Source organism: Tiliqua scincoides, chromosome 4 (assembly GCF_035046505.1).
Source record: "Tiliqua scincoides isolate rTilSci1 chromosome 4, rTilSci1.hap2, whole genome shotgun sequence".
Lineage (NCBI taxonomy): Eukaryota > Metazoa > Chordata > Lepidosauria > Squamata > Scincidae > Tiliqua > Tiliqua scincoides.
Genome location: NC_089824.1, coordinates 90,121,403 through 90,145,267, shown reverse-complemented (window position 1 = coordinate 90,145,267; position 23,865 = coordinate 90,121,403).

Below are 23,865 nucleotides of genomic sequence, written 5' to 3'. Positions count from 1 at the left end.
CTGATTGGCATGGAGGAAGAACCTTGATACTGTTCCTGATGCCTCCCTTGTCCATTGTTCTCCACTGCAAAATAGATTCCCTTTCTGTTTTGTTAGTATACTAGCGTACTACAAAAACTAGTATGTCATAGAAAAGGTTCTGGATATCTGGTCGATATATCCTCTGTGTCTGTTGGTGCAAGCGTTATGGATTATTGCCATTTTGTTCAACCTGAGGATGTGGAGATGATTCTAGGGAGTGTGTGGCTATCTACATGCCCACGACCCTTGCCCAGCATAGTTCATTAGATTGGCCTTGGGGACACTGGCTGAATAGATGAATAGGGTCTTAAATTCATCATTGAGAGAAGAGTGGGATCTAAAGCTTTAAAGCTGGTAATTGTTCACCCTCTTCTGAAAAGGCCATTCTTGGATTCACTATACTAGAAAATACCAGCCAATCTCTAACCTTTTCAGTTTTGGGCGAGTGGGCAGTGGCTTCCCAGCTCCAAAATTTCCTGGATAAAGCGGATTTTCTGGACTCTTTCAATCTGGCTTCAGGCCTGGTTTTGGGCCAAAAATAGCCATGGCTGCTTTGGTGGATGACTTATGCCAGGAACTAGTCAGGGAGAAGGAAGGTATGTGCTGATAGGACAGAGGGGAGGGTGGATAAAGGATGACATTTGCAAGGGAAAGCTGACCTAGTTCAGAGGATAATCAAAACTAGTTGTATTTCAATCAGTAGTTACAACTATCACTAGTAATGCCATATAGTCATGTAGATTATCCTGCATGTGTGTGAGGTGCCACCTTTACCACAGGTCCTGCATGGCACTGCTCAACACCCTGGACCAAACCCCCTGGAAATGAAAGTGACCTGGTAGTAAGGTGCAACCATGCAGTGGCTTGGACCAGGTTGGGCAAGCAGGACACAGAGTAGAGAAGAGACCAGGATGTGGCAGCAACTAGAACAGCCTCTCTCTTATTGCAGGAAATAATGTGTGGTGAGCCGTCCACTTCTTCCTACAACAGCTATCTTTTAGTGGGGGTACAAAGGATTAAATCTCCTCCTCTACACTAAAGTACCAATCCTGATTCCCACCCCATGATTGCTTATGTAAGCTACAAAAACCATGCACAAATGGCCAAATTATGCATGTAATATGTAATTTGGACCTCAGGTGATCATGAATGAGGCCCGTGGTCTTCTATCTTGGTCCATTAACTAGCTAGAGTTAGAAGAAACCAAACTTCCCCACGTTCATATGCAGTGGGGAATGGTGTTGTACTCACAGGTGGAGGTGAAAGTGGAAGCTTTCATCCTTCTCCCACTGAACCCTCATGAGAAGGAGGGAGACGGAGGCCATGAGCCTGAGACACACTGTAGCTTGTTCATGATCCTATAATCATGGATGATTATCTGAACTAGGCCACTGTGCTGTAGAGACCATTAGCAGTAAGCACAGCCACTTGTATAAAGGATAAAGAAAGTGTTTATTTCCACTTTTGTATGAGGGCAGATGAAGCTGTCTGAAGTTCATGCATTGAGAAGGGAAAGGAGTACTGTAAATAGTTTCAGGAAAAAAGCCTTGGACCCAGGAAAGAGATTTGTTCAATGCCCACTAACCAGGTTATCGGCAGCCACCATTATTTATCTTATTCTCTCTCTGTCCTCCCCCCCTCCCTCTTGCAAGGGAGGACACCAGGATGCAGGTCTCCTATGTGTTCCCTGAGGCATCTGGTGGGCCACTGTGAGACACAGGAAGCTGGACTAAATGGGCCTTTGGCCTGATCCAGTGGGGCTCTTCTTATGTTATATTCTCTTTGTTTTCATCTCATACAGATGAGATCCAGCTGGGAATTTTCTTGAATTCTCAGAAATTGCAGAAGGGATCAGTTAGCTTCAAATCAGTCCTCCTTACCTACTTTTCTGGATCATTATGATATTTTTATTCACCTGGGAATACATCTGGCATTTACCAGTGTCTTTAATGTGGGCATTTTTTATGGTTACTTTTACAGAAGTATGTCTCATTAAAGAAAAATTAGACAGAAGAGAAGTGTATTTTTCCAGGTCGGGCATGACAGCTGTTCCTATAAATATGGGTAGGGCTATCCAATTGTCATTCTTCAAATCCTTCTGTCAAACTCTTCTGAGGTATCTCCAAACTTTGAGAAAAGGAAAACAGCAGGAGCTGTAAGATGACCATTCATTATGCTGACAAGCATTGTCTCAATGCCTCCTTTGTTCATCGTGTCTGTCCATTGCATTGTTTCCACTCTTCATGCATATGAATAATCAACCCAAACTGCTTTTCCTATGTGTGTCTGGCACACTGTACAACAGGCCATTGACTTAGACCAGTGGTTTCAAGCTGCAGCCCAAAATACATGTACCACAAGAGATATGAGATCAGAACAAGACAGGTACAACCTCTGTACAAGTACTTTTCTCCCACAGGGCTAACAGAAGCTGTGATGGGGGAGAATTTTGATTCAAAAGACAGAGAGGCAAAAGCAGGCATGCATAAACATTCCTTTTCCTGGTCCAATAAAAATTGGAACCCTCACACAGGTGCATTAAAAGAAAACAAAAAATGTGAAGTGCTCTAGTCATAGGTTCTCTGCCGGGGCTGGCCTCAAGGTGATTCACTTGATTTCATCAAATTGGGCCCCATGCTTTGATAGTCCTGCACTAGCATGGTAAGTAGAACGCCTGCCACTGCAGCTGGGATCTCAGCATGTTCAAAGACTGGTGGGGCAAGTGGAGTGTGTGTACATTGGACCTGCCTGCCAGCCCCTACTTCTGAATGGCCCAAAAAGGGCCTCCCGGAAGCAGTTGGCAGTGACATAATCATGTCTTCAAGCGCGGCACTGCAAACGCTCTTCTTGCCATGGTGGAAGTCGCTACGCCCATATGGTGTTTTGGGGGCCCTAAGGGGAGGGTGGAGGGCCCATGGCAAAGCCCCATATTTGGCTCTGCCACTCCTGGAACCAGCCCTGATCTCTTCAAGGTATTTACCCATTGAGACAACTGAACTACCTGTGTTGAACTCTCTTACTTCAGGGAGTTTGGCAATCTGTATTGTCTTACCAAGCTGTAAAGATAGTGGATCAATTCACATGATATGTTTGATCATCTCTTTTGCATAGTGCATAGTGGACCGCCACCACATGGGCAAGCACTAAAGAAGAAGAAGGTCCCTTGGACCCAGTGTGCCATCATGACTGCCATATAGTTCTCTGGTGTCCAAACTGCCCCTCATCATACAGTTGATAAGCTATATCTAAAGCGGTTCATAAATTACTTAGGAATTTGGAACAGTTCAGAAGTTCCACCACACATGGCAATGTGGCTTCACAGACAGCATGCTGGGGTGGGAGAGATATGTGCACCCTCATTCTGCATCATGCAATGAGGTGTACATCAAAACCAGTCCTGTGTTACCACACATCAGGTGCAGATATAAGTTAGAATGGTTGTCCACAACCCCCTCAGAGGTGCCTCCTTGTACGTATATAATGGACTGCCATGATTTTTCCATTGGTGACTGTATGAGTGAAGACTCCTTACATTAACAGAAAGGCCTCCATTTTCATGGTGCTGCCAACAATGAGTCAGAATTATACATCTCTTCCTTTCGGACCTTTCTCACCTGCACATCCGCAGGAGCAGTTTGACTGAGATATGGATTAAAAATGTCAGTGTGACTCACCTGTCCTTCACTGAATAAAGTCATGGGGAGGTGAACAACAGCCCCCTGATGAGTATGGCATCAACCTTTTCCTTGGTCAGAGTGATGAGGTGTCCCACTTCTGAATAAGAAATCAAACCAGTAGGATCTTGACCAAGAAGCTAATCATAAAAGGAGAAGGCTCATTTGAAACTGCTTTCATTTCCTTTCCAGTTCAGAATAATTGCTGACCAGCCTTCTTGCTCCCCTTGGAAATGAATGAAGAAACTGCATGTGAGTACCCTTCTAGCCAGGATTTATATCTAGCTATTGAGGTGAAGATCGATTATTTTCCTTTTGCCTCTAAGACCTGTTTTGTCTAATTACAAGGGCCTATTTTTATCCACTTGTAGTTTTTTCCACCCCCTTTCTGTCTTCACCATTAAAATAATATCTTGTTAGTTTTACAAGGCTTGCCCTTTCCTTTCTGACAAGAGCTAAGAGATATCTCTCCACATCCTGATGGCCTTGCAACTACCCAGGTTAAGCATGGGTGCTAAGGGGTTGGCTGGTCAGTTGGCTCACTGGATCATTCCTCTAGTCCCTGACTTCCTGTTGAGGGAACAGAAGGTGTGGTGAGAAAAAGCACCCCAGTTTTACCCTGATTGTAGGGGATAACTCCTTTTTGAGTGGCAGTGAATCAACCCAGCTTTGGTTTTAAAAGTCACCCAAAGGTGCATAGGAAAAGCAGGTTTTATCTTCTTTGTGCCTTGCTTCTATCCCACCTCATTGTATGGAAGGCCATGAGGCCTTCTCTAGATCACTACAGTGGCTATTGAGTTAGACACTGGAACAGTGGACTGCCTGTAGCATGGTTGGAATTCATGGCCACAGGCATCACCTCAATAGTTATGAAGTGCTATACAGTTCAGGCATTTCAAGAAGCAACATTTGTGCCAATGGATGTGGATGACAAAATGATACCTTTGTGAGCCTTGGCAGCTATAGGCATGGGGGAAAGGTGATCTGTGAGGATTTCTCCACATCAAAGAGCAGTGGCATCTCACTAAATAGGACTTCTGTCATATTCACTGGGTTTTATCTATTCTGAGCATGAGGCCATAAAAAGCTCTAAGATGCTACAACTAAAGAGCTGGTTTTTATAGCAGACATTTTAAACCCTGTCACCAAATTTGTTTGAAGCATTAATATGGTCCTAGAAATCTGTTTGTCAATTAAAGAGAGAGAGAGAGAGAGAGAAAGCAGCTGAAATCAAAGTAGAATTAAATGAGTGCCTGTCATTTATTTATTAAGGGTAATCCTTAAACCTCCCTTGATGTTGTTTTAGGAAAAGCTGCCATGTTATTTGGTTGTCAACACTTCAAATCACATCAGCTGTTACGGTGCAGTATAGATGGAAACATTACGACGTGGTGTCTTGATACCAAACTCCTTTTAGCATTCCCAGTGTAATAACCTTTCATAAGAAAGAAGGCCTATTGGTATTTTATCGTTGCATAAATTGGGGAAGGCAGAAAAACTGCCAGACAAGAAAGACTGAATAAAATCCTCAGGATAATATTTGAGTTTTAAAGTTTGAAACTTCAGGTTAGGCTGAGATGAACCTTAAGGAATAGCAGTTACTTCCCAAATGATCATAGTTTTAAAAATAAAATTAAGTATGGGAAAGAAGGAATTGATTTAGCAGTTCACTTCCAATATTTGCCTAATATTCTTCAGGCAGTATTTGGCCAGCAAAGAGCCTAGGGGTAAGAGCCCAAGAGAGCACTTAAGACAACACAACCAGGCCTAGGGGTGGGCAAGTAGGGAGCAGAAGGCAGGGCCAGGATCTGGCAGTTATGCCAGATCCTGACCCTGCTTCCGGGTGGCCCAGGGCAGTCCCAGGCTGCTTGGATTTGCACCACCTCATCAGGTGACACAGATCCGAGTAGACCCATTTGGGTTTCTGTGGCTCTCCCTGGGGTAAGCAGAAAGTTTCCCCGTGCCTTGGGCCGAGCCACAGACAACCCAAAACTTGGGCTGGATACAGCTTAGGCCGGCCAGTCTGCCTGTCCCAGCACAAGTTAGGATTGGGCTGAAAATGTTTTAAGGGTGCAAAAAGGAGGGGGCGAAACACAAGCAGTGGTTTTTTCTGATCTAGAAAACAGTGCTTGCAGACCAAGCAAGATATGATATGATATGATAAGCCCAGGGAATTAAACATGGATGTTCTCTGGTCTAGTACTTGTATGTTTTCTCCTGTGGAGCAGATAATCTGTTGCAAGGGCCATTTCAATTCGGAGAATGGCATGAGAAAAGAGTTTAAGCTCTTTCCTGCTGCTATGGCCTTGGTCCATTTCAGCCCTCCCCAATTGCCATTGCGTGCTTTTGAAAACCACAGAAAATTCTGTCCGCAAATCGCCTGGATCATGTCTCCTGTGTACCCTAAATCAATTGTATATATGATCTGAAACTATGACCGGCAGCCCATCGCCCATCAGTCGATAGCATGCAGTGCTGCCAACTGAGCATGTGCTGCTGGCTATGGTGACAGGGTAACCAGACAGCCCAGGAGAAGTAAGTAAAAATCTTTTTTTCACTGACATCCCTGTAAGCCACCTGACCGCCAGTGGGGCTCCTTGGATCAACACCAGCTATTTAGCTGTCCGAGGAGCCTCAGTGGCTGCAATAGGTTGAGAAAAGGGGAAAATTCATCCCGCTGCCTCCCAGAACTGCTCCTGATTTGACCTGGTCTCTGTCCCAATCTTCCCCGGAATTGCCCTGCTGCTACTTTACCTGCTTTAGCAGGGCACCTGGGAGCTGCTGGCTCATGCATGGAACCTCCAGTAATTTGTACTGGCAGCTCCAAAGTGTAAGACGGCAGCACAGATCTTGCACCCCTGGAACAGGGCTTATGGCAGCAGATTGCAAGATAATGGCCCAATAAGACTGGGCCGTAATATAGGTACTAGTACCTATGGTTTTGTACAGGCAATATGACGCACAATTGTAACTATATAAATGGAATGCACTATTATTACAGGCATGCACTACTTAACAAACGGGGATACATTCTCCAATCCATGTTGTTATGTGATCAGGTTGTTAAGCAAACATTCAGCCGAATCTAGTATCTAGTGCCGTTGTGTAAACAGACACTGCCTGCCAGACACTAGCTGGCTGCACAGGCTTCTGGAGACTAATTGCCTCTTCTTTGCCTTAAGAGGCTCTTTGTTGTGTAAACAGACACTCTACTGCAGGCAATGGGAGATCTGATTGCCTCATTAAGAGCCTCTTTGTTGTGCTTTGACCACCGTTGTATACGCAATCTGTTGTTAAGCCTAAGGTTGTTAAGTGGCACATGCCTGTATTTTGATCTTCATTGCAAAAAGATACATATTGGTTTTTGCAGATAATTTTCCCAAATTTGTAACCTTAGATTTGGAACACCTATCAAAATAAAGGCTTTGCACATCCCTCATAAAATGAATTGTCAGCAGAACAAAACAAAAGTGGGGGGGGGCAGGGGAGAAAATGTCAGCATATGATAAACCATTGTTTTAGAGCCAAGAAAGATACAAAACACCATTAAAATTTTTTCCCCCTCAACATAAATTCTACAGTCAGCAAAGGATGGATATAGTGTTAGGACTCAGGCTCCCCTACCAAAAGCTCTGCATCTTTGTCATGTGTGAGTTCATTTGTGAGCCTGAGAATTGCAGATTTCACATTTTTCACAGGCAAATATAGAAAGTGGAATAAAACAAGATTTATGTATACGTCACCCTGTAAATCGGTAAATCCCAGCAGAATAAATGCAAGTTGGCACAGAGGATTGTCTTTCATTACAAATATATTTATTTTTCTAAGTTGATGTTCCGAAAGTAGAAAAACTTACTTACATGCCAAATTTGGTTTCGTTCACTCTCTGCAGGCATTATACTTTTTTTTTTCCCCCATAGAAAAGTCTGTAGAACAGCCTTGTGAGTTGGAATTCAGCAGAATTCCGTCCCAGCAACTGTTTTCAATGTCACAGCACACAGGGATGAATGATAATGAAAAGTCTCTGGATATACAGTATATAAGGCAAATGCCCTGCTGTGGGGGAAGGGGTGGGGGCGAGTCCAAGGGCAACACAACCAGGAGGCCACTTGGAATGTTCTCCTAGAGTGGAGGGGCAGCAGATGAATAAGCCCCCTGCCCATCTGTCTGCCACTCTCCCCAGTCTCTCATTCCAGTGGACACTCTGATTGCCTCTGGACTTGCTGGAAGCAAAGCAGAAGAATATTGTTGCAGTGACAGCCTCCTTTTTCCTCCAGCACTGCTAGAGGAAGAAGGGGGGGGAAGCTGCCATAGTTCCAAATAATTTCTCTCCACCTACTTGGTGCATACTAAGCACCAAGTAGGCAGAGAAAGACTATTTGGAGCCTGCCTGCCAGTGGCGTAGCTAATGATCGTGTAGCCCGGTGCCAGGCTCAAAATGTTGCCCCTGAAGTTATGTCACAACCGGGCTTTTTCAAAAGAGAAAAGGCATCTATCTGCTACTTGGGGTCAAAGAAGATTTATAGTGCCCCCCCCCAGACAAAATCAAATTAATTAGGTAAATAAATACAAAGTGTGCCCCTAGTAGGTTTGAGACACTGTGTTGGGGTGAAGAGGGCTGGCTATTCTTCTCTTGCTAAACGTAAGAGCTGCACCTCTTGAAAAACAGTCAGTCTCATAGGTCAGTTCTGAGTCCATTGCAAATGAGTGCATTGCAATCCACTGTTTGTTCTATAAGACAATTGTGTTTTCATTTTCTGGTTATTTGGCAATAATGTTTGACAGAATACAGATATTCCAATGGGGTTTGTTTCATTGCATTCTACATTAAATTACCTTTCCAATGATATATAACATGATGGTATTAATCATATATATCAAGATTTTCATAATTTTAGTCACTAGTGTCAAGCTCAGCTTGTTGGCCCCCTGAAACTTGATGCCCGGTGCAACTGCTACCCCCTGCACCCCCTTAGCTACACCACTGCTGCCTGCCCTTCCCTGCACTTACAAAGATTGTTGCATGCAGGCTCTCTACTCCACCCCTCTTCTGTTTATAATGAGCATGAGCAGGGGATGCGGGGTTCCCAGCATCCCTTGCACCTGTGCATTTCAGACAGGAAATGAGCAGACCAAGGAAGCTGCATGACACATGCTTTGTAAATAACGAGAAAGGGGGATGGAAACACACACACACTGCAATCCTAACCAATTTTCTAGCACTGACATAAGGGCAATGCAACTTAGAGGTAAGGGAACAAACATTGACTGCCCCCCAATGGCATGATGCAGCACATGTCCCACTGGCACAGGTATGCTAGTGCTGGGAAGTTGGTTAGGACTGTGCATACACTCATTCAGCCACTCATAGGAGGAGTGTGCGTGGGTGCATGTGAGTAAAGGTGATAGTGGGCAATGGACAAAGATGTCAAAGAAGCACACACTATCCCTAGGAAGGTTTGATTACAGTAGGCCAAACCCCACCTCCACATTACCAAATGGTGGGGGCTGATCTGGCTGCTATTTAATTAAGAAAAGACAAGCATATCTGTGCATAGAATTCCACTCTTAATATGTAACCAAAGCTACGTTGGGGGATCCAGATGATGACCATGATGGGAAGCAAAGAGTTCACCCTCCCCCTTTCCCCACTGCAGCCTCAATCCATATAACCCCAGATGCTGTTTAGGTGCAAAGAACACACAGAAGGACCAATAACATGCTTTAATGCAGTGGTTCTCAAACGTTTAGCACCAGGACCCACTTTTTAGAATGAGAATTTGTCAGGACCCACCAGAAATGATGTCATGACCAGAAGTGACATACTTCTGACATACTTCTTCAAGCAGGAAAATTTTTAACAATCCTAGGCTGCAATCCTACCCACACTTATGCAAGAGTATGTTCCATTTACTGTCATTGTTAAAAGCAGATACATAGTAGCCTGTTAATAGTACAGATATGTCACATTTCCCCAAATGTAGTCACATACCATGATAGCATCAAGTCTACTATATTAAAAATAAAATATTGAAATGTATGGGAACCCACCTGAAATTGGCTTGCAACCCACCTAGTGAGTCCCGACCCACAGTTTGAGAAACACTGCTTTAATGCAATTCATAGGTTGGCCCTTAGAGTCCCAGTACATTCTCAAAAACTATCCAGGAAATCTATCATATTGACTGATAAACGGAATACACTTTGGATGATCTGTGTGAACCATGAAGTAGGAACAGACAGCAAAATTGCATGATGATTGATTGAATGGACCACTACAAGAACAGGTATGTATTTATAGCACATACCTTAATGCTAAAACTTATTCAGTCTGCCAACAAGCTTAAAATCTTCTCTCTCTTAGTACCTTTCTTTCTTTCTTTCTTTCTTTCTTTCTTTCTTTCTTTCTTTCTTTCTTTCTTTCTTTCTTTCTTTCTGTAATGTGAATTGTGCTATAAACTGCACAGTCTTACCCATTTCACCCAAGCCGACTCACAGTATGCATTTGTAATGGCTGTAATGGGTGAGCTAGAATCTCTACAATGGGGGAAATAAATAAATAAATTTAAAAGGGTCTACCAATCACACGATTGCACTTTGCAGCTCCACACTACTACATTGGCATAGTAATCACTTAGTTCTGATTGGCTGATTAGCAGAAAGCTATGCATGTGAATAATATATGTGACGGGCCTTGGATAACTGTCTCTCATATGAGCCCAAACAAAATCCCACTGCGTCAAGTGAGCACAAAGCACAGCTTCGGATTCCTGCTTGCTTCAGAAAAATGACTTGGAGATTTTTACAGATCTGCTGAGTGCTGAAGTCTTCACAAGGTGATGCTGAGCTACCTGCTGATTTCAAGGCAAGCAGCTATTTTCATTCTGGAATATGTTTTGAGTGGGTTTTCCCTCCCCAGTAACACTGAATATGAAAGTTTGTTGTCAACAGAAGAGAGAGAAAGAATGGTGTTAACACATAGCCATAAGAAAACATGTGCATTGCGCATTTACACGTGCCCCTGAAAATGCATGTCTAGGGACCTTGTGCTGTTTGGTCATGATGCACACTCCCCCAGAAATGTCACCATAAGATTAGAAACAGATTAGAAAGTGGTCCAAGAGTCCAGCAGCTACAAGACTTTACTGAGAAAAATTAATATAATGACTAAACGGAATATCACGTAATAAAAGAAATTACATACAGGAAGAAGCAAAAGATGCTTGAAAGAAAGCAAAAGCGGAATGTTAAATATGCTAATGAAATTTACCCAAGGAAAACAAGGGCTCTTGGCAGAGGCAGTGCTTAACAGGAGCATGATGTTGACTGTAAGCTAGAGCAGCAATTTTCAACCACTGCGCTGTGGCAATTGGTACACCATAAATGGTCTGCAGGTGCACCGCAAGAGGTTTCAAGGAGGTTTGTTTATTAGTAGGGTCATTGGAGGATGTGAGCATACCTCACGGCAGCATGGTGTGCCTTGTCAATTGTCAGAAAACAAATGGTGTGCCTTGATAATGTTAGCGCCTTGTCTGGGTGCATGAGATGAAAAAGGTTGAACATCCTTGAGTTAAAGAGTAATTTGGCTTCAGGGGAGAGGGAAAAGTCAGTTGAAGTGATCCTTGCAAAGACACACTCCAGCTTATGTTCCAGCTTACATCTCTGCTCGCATTCATGCCCGCATCATCTCACTCTTGGGGAAGGGTGTTTTCCTTTTTATAAAGGGAATAGGTGGGGGGAATCAAAGGCTACCATAGACTTAACAGAGGGCCTGCAAATTCAAACTTTATTAACTGAAATGAAAACAGTTCTGGTTTGATGCATCCCAATTTCTAATTCAAGGGGGCATAAAAATATGCCATACGTGAAGGGAACTGTCAGTTGAAAGAGGCATCCCAATTCTTTCTAGCTTTTATTGTATGAGGAGCTCACTTTGACCTGGCAGTTATCAGGTACACTCTAGTTACCCGATTCTGAGGCAATGCAAAACTCATTATAGTGGGCAGCTGGCTGTTTTGGGCAGGATGACGTACTACTTCAAAGGGCCATGAGTGTGTGAATTCTCAGGGAGCCTGGGTCCTGCTTTCACAAGGACATCCAAATCCCTTTTGATGTATAGAGAGGCTTTCTTGCTAACACAGGTCATGCTTCACATGAGACACTGCAAAAAACTGAAGTTTGCTTCAGGGAATCTAGAAGTCCATCTGGCATTTGCAATAGCATTGGCATGCTGCTGGGTTTGACCAGTTTAATGTTTAATGTAATAAGGGTTGAGTGAACAAGAGTAGCAAGTAGCCCATATGAATACAGTACTGCTAGACCATAATGGTTCAACAAGTGGCCTGTGGGCCACATGTGTCCCGTGAGGCTCTTTTTGGTGGCCCCCAAAGCCTGGTTTGCAGCTCCCTGCCTCCTACCACTTCAGCAGCTTTTTAAATATTCCTGCCATGCCATTCCAGCTTCTCCTTTGGAGGAGGAGAAGCCAGAACGGTGTGGTGGAGAGATTGAAAAGCCCTGCCACACACACCACTGCCTCCACTGCTTGACTTTTGAGCCTGCTGAATGACTTTGGCAACTCAGAAGATGGTAGTAAATCAAAACATTTATTTATTTATTTAATCTGTAGCGATGTACAGGCGCTGAGCTTTGAGATGTCTTTGCATATTTGGCAAACCTGGCAGGCACACCTGCGACTGCGCACACACTTTGTTGATATGTTGAGTGTTGAAAAGCCAGTGCTCTGGAAAATAATAGAAGGTTATAGAAAGAGCTAGTCTTGAAGATGTTATGGACAAATCATATCTATGGAATGTGTTTGTGGTTAAGCTAGAGAGCCGGCTGGTTACAGCCAGTATGAATCTCAGCATCCTCTTGTAATTTTCCTTATTACGTAGCCTTATTTCATGTGTTTTGAGACTTAATAAAAAGCTGGGTCAAGAGCCGGGAGAGACACACACTTCTCCCTTGATTTCATTCCTGCTCCTGCTTCCAACCATTCTATACCTTTAAAACCTGTCTCTGTTGTCTAATTCTTGCCATGGCTTCTCTGCCACACCAAAGCAGCATCTCGAGCTGCTTCCCAAGTAGCACTGAAATGCTACATTAATCAAAGAATTAATATTATAAAAAGCAAAGTGGATAGCAGCAAACATCCAAAATCGACCACATATAATAAGAGACAATAGCAAGTCAACATGACTAAACACTAGGAAGCATGTGAGAAAGCTTACAAGGGCATACCCCCCCCCCCCAGGCCTTTTTTATGCATTGTTAAAAAATTGACAGCAAAGAGGCTTGCCACACTGCCTTTGGAATTCTCTAAGTTAGGAGCCACCACAGAAAAAGCCCTCTTGTGGGGCACTGCCAACAACAACCTCGAAGGCAGCTGAACCAACAAGAGAGTCCCTCTAAAAGATGTTAAAGAATGGGGAGACTCATGTAGAGGAAGGTGGTCTGTTTGGGCCTAGGCTATGTATGGGGTTTACTGGCACCCTGAGTCACACTAGGAAATATACTGGTGAACAGTGAATGTTTGACAAAATTTAAGAGGGACAATTTGAAGGAGGATGTTTAAGAAGAAATTCATTTCACCTGTAGCATGAAGGAGTTTTGGTAAATAGAGACGTGCAAAGCCCAGCTGAGATATGCTGTCAGTCATATTGAAACTTGTTTTGGCTTTCCTTGAAGTTCCTCAGATGTTTTGCCTGAGGAGAAACCTCCAAATTCACTTTGAATTTAACTTTAACTGAACTCCAGTGACAACCTGAGAAATTTCACCAGTTACATTGAAACTCTTCTGGCTACTCTCAAAATTCCTCAGGTATTTTGCTTACAGAGGAACACCAAATCCGTTTCAAATTTTGCTTTGGGCAAAATTTCAATGACAGCTGCAATAGTAGAGGTGATTTTAACTTGATCTTTTTATTTCAGTGTGTTTAAACATATTGCAAGCCCTCCAAAGCTTTGTAATTGGCTGGAAATGTAAATAATTAGATCAACTTGCCTCTGAAGCAACACAGCTGTTCCCAGACCAAAGTGATGATGAAATCATACTGGATTTCTTTTTAGTGTATTTTACCTGACTCCAGAAGCTGGAGACCAAGAGCCAAACTAGATGCAATGTTAAATGCATCATCTTCTGCATGTAAGTTTTCCCCTTCAATATAGCAGGCTGTTGAACCCAGGCTGGAATGGGGGGGGGGGTTTAACCTTTTGTTCCTATGCTATTTTCATACCAAAAATTTGTGTCCCCCCAAAACTGTTTGCTTCCATAGGTAGAGGTGTTTTATTTTCTGGTGAGTAAGATAGGTTTACATCCTAAATCTTATGGAACACGATGAGTTTACTTCTGAGTAAGGTAAATAGCACCATTTTCAAACACCTCTATCCATTAGGTGCAATAAAAAAAGGGAACTTTGGGGTAAAAATCTGCAAGGATGGAATTTTTAATAGGAAAAAAGATGGGCTGAAAAAGGACAGAATCCCTCCCAACCCTCATTAAGTTCTCAATCTGCCTCAGGCCTCAGCTGCTATCTGGAAGAGGAAACCACATGTGTAGGAGATCATCAACACAATCCTATGCATGTCTACTCAGAAGTAAGTTCCACTGTGTTCAGTGGAGTTTATTTCCAGGAAAATGTGTATAGGATTGCAGCCTATAGCATATTTAACACCTTGTCTAGTTTGGTTCTGCCAATTGCCAACGCTCGGGTGTTGGCTGGCGCTTTAAAAAAAAAATGACACCTATATCTGTTTGACATATGAATGGGGATTTTTCTTTTTAGCAACTGGGTGGTGTAGGTAAGGCCTCAAAACTGAGTCTGACCTTTAAATTTCCAGCACAGTTTTTGAATAACAATGGCCTTCTCAGCCCAGTAACTTATTTAAATGTGGAGACTTTCTCCCTCTTTTCATGTAACCCTCCAGTAATAATGCAACACGGCAGGTTCTCGCCAATCAATCACACTTCCTGATTCTGCATAGCAGAAAGTTCAGACGCCATGGTACGATGCCTCCCGTGACTTATTAGAATTTCGATGTGAAGCCATAGCCTCTTCCCTGCACAGTGGCTACAATCTCAAAGCGGCTAAATCTGCAGATAAAATATGTCACTGAGCCCTATATATTTTGGTTAAAGTCAATTATATTAAGTTATACCAGGGTCCTGTATTACTCATACTGCCAGAGTTAAAACCCACGAGACTTTCAGGCTGTTGATTTAATAAAAAAATGTGATATTTTATTGATCTATTTAGTGCCACATTCAGGCAGTACAATGGAGAAGATGGCCTTGCAGTTGTCCCTTGTCCCTTCTTTGCTATGCTGAGCTGGAACTTCTTTCCTTGTAAAACGTGAACTAGTTAATTTATAGATCTTTATCTCTGAAGGATGTGTCTTGCTTTTAGATGCCATTGGAGGACAGGTCAAAAACATTAGTGTCATAGATTTAGAAAGTAACAACTTGGTAAACAAATCAAGCACCTTTTGGCTTTCCATAAAATAACAACAGGTATTGTTGTTCAGGTATAAAATAAATGTGTTTGCCCTGAAATGGCCTTTATATAATTCTTCCTCTAAAAGAGTCCTTTTTTAAAGGAATCTTACTATAGCAACAATTAGTTTTTACAATCATTTGAGCAGTGGCATAGCTCAACTGCGGAGGAGTGACAGTTTACTGCTGTCTCTGTAGGAGGTGACAGCACATACTTTTGGCGCACAAAATGGTTCCCTCACCTGCCCTGGCTCCTGTATGGCATAATATCAACAAGAATTCCTGAGCACATAACCCATACAGTTGAAAGGCTCTCTGTGGTAATCCTGCTTTCCCCCTATTTTGATTACATTAATTATGTAATTGTCTTACATCTTATTAATTATCTATTTTGCACCCAAATCTTATTGAGGCTTTGCGCTGAGAGTGTTCTGGCAACACAAGTTCCTTTACGGTGGTGTGAAAGCTCTTGCATGATGCCAGGCCATTGCCAGAAGCAGTGAGAAGAGGGGTGCACTTGGCAACAATTCCAGGAGGCTCAGCAGACACTAATAAGTTGGGGTGCTATTATGTATGCAAGTTATGCAGAATTGAAATCCTACCGTCTGATTGGCCCTCTAGTTTAGTGTTTCAACAGCACCAGTTGTGGGGAATCTGGGCGGAGCTAAGGGGTATAAAGCCAGGGGTGTTTGCCTTGCCGCATGGCTAACCAGCCAAGCTAGAGAGGCCGTAAAGGGCAAGGAAGCTTCCTTCCATAAATGGAAGTCTTGCCCTAATGAGGAGAATAAAAAGGAACATAAACTGTGGCAAAAAAAAATGTAAGAAGGTGATACGGGAGGCCAAGAGAGACTGAGGAACTCATGGCCAGTAACATTAAGGGGAATAATAAAAGCTTCTTCAGATATGTTAGAAGCAGGAAACCCTCCAGAGAAACAGTTGGCCCTCTGGATGGTGAGGGAGGGAAAGGGGAGATAAAAGGAGACTTAGAGATGGCAGAAAAATTAAATGAGTTCTTTGCATCTGTCTTGACGGCAGAAGACCTCGGGCAGATACCACTGCCCAAACGGCCCCTCCTGACCAAGGAATTAGGTCAGATAGAGGTGAAAAGAGAAGATGTTTCAGACCTCATTGACAAATTAAAGATCAATAAGTCACCGGGCCCAGATGGCATCTACCCAAGAGTTATTAAGGAATGGAAGAATGAAGTTGCTGATCTCTTGACTAAAATATGCAACTCATCCCTCAAAATGGCCATGGTACCAGAAGATTGAAGGATAGCAAATGTCACGCCTATCTTTAAAAAGGGAAAGAGGGGAGACCCGGGAAACTATAGGCCAGTCAGCCTAACATCTATACCGGGTAAGATGGTGGAATGCCTCATCAAAGATAGAATCTCAAAACACATAGACGAACAGGCCTTGCTGAGGGAGAGTCAGTATGGCTTCTGTAAGGGTAAGTCTTTCCTCACAAACCTTATAGAATTCTTTGAAAAGGTCAACAGGCATGTGGATACGGGAGAACCCATAGACATTATATATCTGGACTTTCAGAAGGCGTTTGACACGGTCCCTCATCAAAGGCTACTGAAAAAACTCCGTAGTCAGGGAATTAGAGGACAGGTCCTCTCATGGATTGAGAACTGGTTGAAGACCAGGAAACAGAGAGTGGGTGTCAATGGGCAATTTTCACAATGGAGAGAGGTGAAAAGCGGTGTGCCCCAAGGATCTGTCCTGGGACTGGTGCTTTTCAACCTCTTCATAAATGACCTGGAGACAGGGGTGAGCAGTGAGGTGGCTAAGTATGCAGACGACACCAAACTTTTCCGAGTGGTAGTGTCGATCCAGTGTGCGGCGGCAGTAAAGAAGGCCAATTCTATGCTTGGGATCATTAGAAAAGGTATTGAGAACAAAACGGCTAATATTATAATGCTGTTGTACAAATCGATGGTAAGGCCACACCTGGAGTATTGTGTCCAGTTCTGGTGGCCGCATCTCAAAAAAGACATAGTGGAAATGGAAAAGGTGCAAAAGAGAGCGACTAAGATGATTACTGGGCTGGGGCACCGTCCTTATGAGGAAAGGCTACGCCGTTTGGGCCTCTTCAGTCTAGAAAAGAGTTGCCTGAAGGGGGACATGATTGAGACATACAAAATTACGCAGGGGATGGACAGAGTGGATGGAGAGATGCTCTTTACACTCTCACATAACACCAGAACCAGGGGACATCCACTAAAATTGAGTGTTGGGAGAGTTAGGACAGACAAAAGAAAATATTTCTTTATGCAGCGTGTGGTTGGTCTGTGGAACTCCTTGCCACAGGATGTGGTGACGGCGTCTGGCCTGGACGCCTTTAAAAGGGGATTGGACAAGTTTCTGGAGGAAAAATTCATTACGGGTTACAAGCCGTGATGTGTATGTGCAACCTCCTGATTTTAGAAATGGGCTATTTCAGAATGCCAGATGCAAGAGAGGGCACCAGGGTGAGGTCTCTTGTTATCTGGTGTGCTCCCTGGGGCATTTGGTGGGCCGCTGTGAGATACAGGAAGCTGGACTAGATGGGCCTATGGCCTGATCCAGTGGGGCTGTTCTTATGTTCTCGTATTTTCATTGGTAGGTTTGGTTCTGAAGATGAAATAAATGTGTTGAGCTGTTATCTCTTGGCCTTCTTTTATTTGCATGGTCCCACTATTTAACAGATATGGCGGGAATGGGGAGGTTTGTGGTTATTCCGAGGTAGGGAGCAGGGCAGGGGGCAGGGACTGGAGTGGAGGAGAAGGATCTTGGAGGAAAATGCACATGCCAGAGTCTATCCCCCATTTTTCAGCCTGCCCTGCCCTCTTTCTCTCCTCTGACATATGCCAGCCATAGCTGCTGTGTGTCCAAAGAGACCCATAGGCCATTAGGGAAGCTACGCAAAGGTAAGCAAGCCTCCTCCCTAACCATTGGATGCATTGCACGCTCAACCAGCTTCAGTGATACTGGTGGGGGATATGAATGGGCACTTGCACATCTTATGCAAAGATGGTACTTATTATTTTGCCTAAGAACATAGTGGGGGGAAAATTCTATAGTGTTATATTTCTTACATTTCTAAAATTCAAATAATGTGAAATGGCAGGCTTTGAATTACCTGGCATTAGAGACCCAAGGGAAAAGAAATGGAACATGAAGTACGGCTACTTCAGAGCACATCTTGTACATGAATAAAATGTTGAAAAGGTACCTCCAAAAGTATCCCTCAAAGTAAAGCAGGAAGATGTGTTAGAAAATGGAGAGGGTCCCTGGATAATAAAGACAATTGAGTATAAGTCATAGAAGGTCTGGCCTTGTCTGATTTAAATCATTGTGTCTGGATGAGATGAGAGGTTCAGGACTGCAACTAATAATGTTGATGGAAAAGCAATATATAATAATGTGAGATGGGTAGAGAGTGCAGCATCCTTTCCTCAAGCAGAGATTAATGTATTAATAGTTAAAGCTGGGTAATTAATTAAGCAGATTTTCCATTGTTTGGGCATCTTATTAATTTGGGCCCCAATATTGTTTCTGAAAAAGGTGGCTGAGTGGTTAAAGACACAGGACTGTCAGCTGGAAGGTCGGCAGCCCACGAGTTTGAGACCCCAGTGCTGCAGAACAGGGTGAATTCCTGATACTTGCCTTGGCTAATGCCAACCTAGCAGTTCAAAAGCATGTAAATGCAAGTAGATAAATAGGTACCACTTCAGTGGGAAGGTAACAGCATTCTGTGTGCTTTGGCGTTTAGTCATGCTGGCCACATGACCACGGAAGATGTCTTCGGACAATGCTGGCTCCCTCTGCTTGGAAACAGAGATAAGTACCGCCCCCTAGAGTCAGACATGACTGTGCAGGGACGGTGCATGACTTTTTAGTTTCTGAATGCAGTAGCTTTCTTTGAGACTTCTCACAAAATTCCTTTCAAAATTAAGATATATGACTTTGTATGTAAATGAAATATAGCCACTCCAATTTAGCCATTCATATCTGTAAATCTTTGTCAAGCCAACTCATAATGAATATGTATAACCTTCATATGCCACAATGCAATAAGATGCAAAACGAATAGCTTTATTTATATACACTGATTAGCTTTTTCCAAGTAGCCTTGCCACTGAAAGAATTTAGAGCATGATCCAAAGGTTACAACTGTGTGCACTGGGGTTCCCATGGTCTTCTATGGAAGGCAAACAGCAGAGCTTGCAAATAGCTGCATGTTCATGAAATATAAATTTCCTTTTCATTGCAAGTATCAGGGGTCCTTTCATGTTTGGGGCTGTGCAGTGCATCTTAGAGGTATAATTATCCAACACTTTGCATTTATTTAATGATGAAATCAATGAATAGCACATGACTGAGACTGCAATCCTATACGTACTTATTAGGAAGTGAGGGCCCAATCCTATCCAACTTTCCAGTTCCGGTGTTGCCACATGGTAAGGAAACACAGCCCCATGGTAAGGAAACACATGTTCCCATACCTTGAGGAGGCCCAAGTGACTGCTTCTCCACCGCAGGATGCAGCACACACCCCACTGGCACAACTGCTCCAACATTGGAAAATTGGATAGGATTGGGCCCTTAAGTTGTATTGAACACAATGAGGTCTACATCTGAGTAGATGTGTGTAGATTACAGCGTATTATGAGACTTTTAGAAGGTATTATTGATTGGTTGGCTTTATTCGGAGATTAAGTTCTTCTCAAGAATCTGGGATACCCAACTTTTATCCTATTTTGCTGTTATAAATATCATCACAAGATGTAAACTGCTCCCAGAAAAGCTGCTTTTTGTTGTTGGTGGATGGTAATGTTGTTTCTGTGGCCCCTGTGCTGTTAAGGTGCTCTTTAAGATGTTTTGGAATTGCACCAAGGATGCCAAACTGGGATTACTCTGGTTTTCTGCCACAACCTTTCAATTTCTATTTGTAAATCTTTGTATTTTGTTATTTTTTTCCAGTTCTTCTTCCTCTACTCTAAGGATGATGATGATGATGATGATGATGATGATGATGATGATGATCATCATCATCATCATCATCATCATCATCATCATCAATGTACATGTTCAATGTACAATTCAATGTACATAAATCATAGGGCTTTGTTTATTGATTTAGTTTATTTATATACCAGTTTGAAATGAAATCTTTTCAAAGCAATTCACATAGCAACCACTGCATCCCAAAGGGGCTCACCATCTAAAAAATGTCTGTTTCAAAACAATTGATCTAGAGTCAATATCTGGATTCAAGTTGGGTTGTTACATTTTTTAAATTTCTGGGACTGAACATGACATGGTCCATGGAAGAATTATGGTGCCTTAGACTTTTTTCTGAAGCATGCATCCATTGGCAGCCCTCCTTCCTATTCTGCCTCTCCTGAAGCTGAAGATTAGGAGGAGAGGTCCTGTGATGTGGCTACGAGCCTGAGATTTTGCTATAAGTAAGCATGGATATTCTGGGAAATGTATCTTCTGGCATTCCTGGGCCAATGCTCCTGAAAGAGTCAAGGACCTAGGGCCCCCAAAAGTGCCCAATGCTGATCTCTAAGACTACGTCTGTGCCTAGAAATTTGGTGTGATGGTACAGCCCAGCCACATTGGAGGGGGCCAACTGAGGGCGGTTTGGCAAGAACATCCTGAAACCAGAAGCCAGTCCTACATAGGAGGTCCAGCTCCTTCTGATGATCTCCTGAACTCGTTATTTTTGAAGGCTACAGGAGGGATCCATGTTATGACTAAAATCAGGAGGACAGTCACGGGATAGAGCTTGTGGAGTTCATTAAGGCTCTCTCCATGAGTCGAGGGCTGACAAAACTCACAATACTTAGAATGACCCTGGCACAATGATTTCTCTTATGGGAAAAGAAACAATATGCAGCCTTTAAAAAGTTCTGACACTGTTCCCAAAAATTAAACCAAGAGAACAACAACAAAAATCAAACCTCTAAAAGCAGCTGGCTTTTCTGAGCACACGGCACAAAAACTAATTGGCAATGCCTGAGACTCTACTACCCCAGAAGGACCTATTCACCCAGCAGCAACCCACAGCAGCAGAGGATTAAGCTTCCAAGGAAAGAGGTAAAGAAGACTTTGCAGCCATTTACTAAGCATATCCACTCCCATGGTTCTGTGCCTGTGAAAATGGATTCCCTTCCAAATGCAGTGGCAAGCGCCCAAAGAAACAAAACAGAAACACAGAAAAGACAAGTGGAGATCGTTGCGGCATGTGCATTTTCTCCCAGCACAGGAGAAAAGAAAACAATAATCAAGCATAATAAGCAGCTCGATTAAGCCCAGGCACAGCAGTCATTGAACCTCCCTGGGAAGATATCTGGGGGAAGCCATCTTACACCTGCTTTTCATTAACACAGCTGGGATTGGGAACAATCATTTAATAAACTATTTACTTCTTAATTACCAGAAAAGTAAAATATGTGAAATGAAAGATTCCATAATACCTTTTTAAAAAGTGTAATCCATATTTATTAGAGATAATCAAGTCTGATCCACCCCAATCAAATCCAGAAATAGAGTGGTGGCTCCAGATGGCTCCCACTGGATCTTGTGCTGGATATGAGCAAGCTGGAGGTCTCCTCATGGGAAGAGAACATTCACCCCCCTGACCCAAGTAAAGCCCCAGCTGCTATAGAAAACAGTAGCCGCATGTCTCCTCCTCCTTCTCTCTCTATGCAGACTTTAACATGGGCAGGGAAAATTGGACCAGGATGACATCACATTTTGGTATACTACACATTACCAGGCAGAGATTAGGAGGACGCATGGAGCAGGAGGCTGATGGAGCAACTGGCCTTCGGAGATTATCACAAGTTCTTTGTTGCATCCTTTGTAGATAAAACAATAGTTTAGGGCCAGGGATGAGGAAACAAGGGCCATTGAAGCACAAAAGAAGGTTCCTTGATGAGAAAGTATACAGAACTGAACCATAGAATCCAAACTGCCCCCACCAATACCAGTGATGACAGGGGATGGAGGAGGTTCAGTAGGCCGCTGTTGTGCCCATGTCGCCTCTGGCCTTTTGCAGTGGCAGCTGTTGCCTGCCAAACAGTGAAGCATCTATTCCACAGCCCGTCTGGGACTTACACTGATGGATCATGAGATAGGCCCAGATAGGACTGAGCTGTAAGAAAGCTTGAAATGCTTTTATTTCATTCCCCTTTCAGCACTGTATTACCCCCTCTCAAAAAAGCATGTTGCTGCAGCTTCACCCTGCCTCACCTCTTCCGTTTTGAAGCATTGAGCTTGGCCCCAGTATGCTGCACAGAGGTGAAGCACTTGAAATAGGTTTTCCCAGTGTGAGTGTTCTGAAAATCATACTCAGTAACATATGGCAATATCCAGGTGAATTAACTGAGACACCCCTTCCCTATATCTTCTTGAATTGGCCATCCACCAGCATGACCAAGGCACTTTTAGTTCTGAAAGCAGATCTGAAGCCATTCTGAAATGATTCTTGATAATCTGCCTCATCCAAGAGGATCTTTAATCTCCAATTCCATCCTTCAGCTTGTAAACAAGTCAGAGGAGGCAAGGAGTTCAGGAGCTGTCGACTCAGGATTGCTGATTATGTAAGCCCCTTCTTAATAGCTGGCATCAATGACAGGTGTTGCCTGATAGAAACAGTTGCCCACAGTGTGGATGGGAGAAGAAGGCATTGTGCCATAATTAACCTCTAGTGATATAGAGATGTACTCTCATTTTGCGCTCAAGCGTTCCTGTTTTGCCACATAAATATGGATTTCCATTAATTTTAACAAATGCAAATATGATCGTACCAACTGCATAATATTGACTCAAAAAGCAAGAAATACATAAAAACACATTATATGTAACCAATGAATCATTCATGAATTTTCTGGGATTCAGAACAGATGTTTTAATTAAGAAAGACTATGTGATAAATTGCACTGTACTTTAATTTCATCAGAGAGCTGGCAGTGATCAGAATGAAATATAAATATTTATCCGCACATCGCTTGCTTTGCTTTCTTTTCCTGAATGCAAACTGAGGAGAGGGAGTGCGTCTGTTGTGTTTGGTCTGCCTTCCAAGAAAATCCCCCTTCTGCTTGTGAATAATACATTTCTTCTATTCATCACCGTTTCAACAATTCCAATTGTCTGCTTTATCACATATTCCCAACTACAGCCAACAAATGTTCAGATATCTTTGACTATTGCGAAGGGGGTAAAAAAAATCCCAAGCAGCCCATTTATTCCCCACATATCACAAAAAGAGTTTCCTTTTGAACTATAGACTTGACTGGGGGGAAAAACATAAATGGCATGTTGTGATTTTGCCAATTTAATTGGCTTTCCCTTAATGCACTCTTTGATTAGTTTGACTCATTGGGAATTAAGTCAACAACAGAATTTTCTTTGTTAATATTTGTTCAATGGCTTTGTTGTCTGCCACTATGGAAGTCACACAGTATGGGATATACTGTTCTGTATCTGGGTGAAAAGTTCAAGAAAGCGGGGTTATTCATCTAACAACCCAATTCTTTCTAACTTTCCAGCGCTGAGGCAGCCATGCCAGTGGGGCATGTGCTGCATTCTGTGGTATGGAACCATGTGCTGCATCCTGTGGTATGGGATCTCCTCAAAGAATGGGACCATTTGTTCCTTTACTTTGGACAGCATTGCA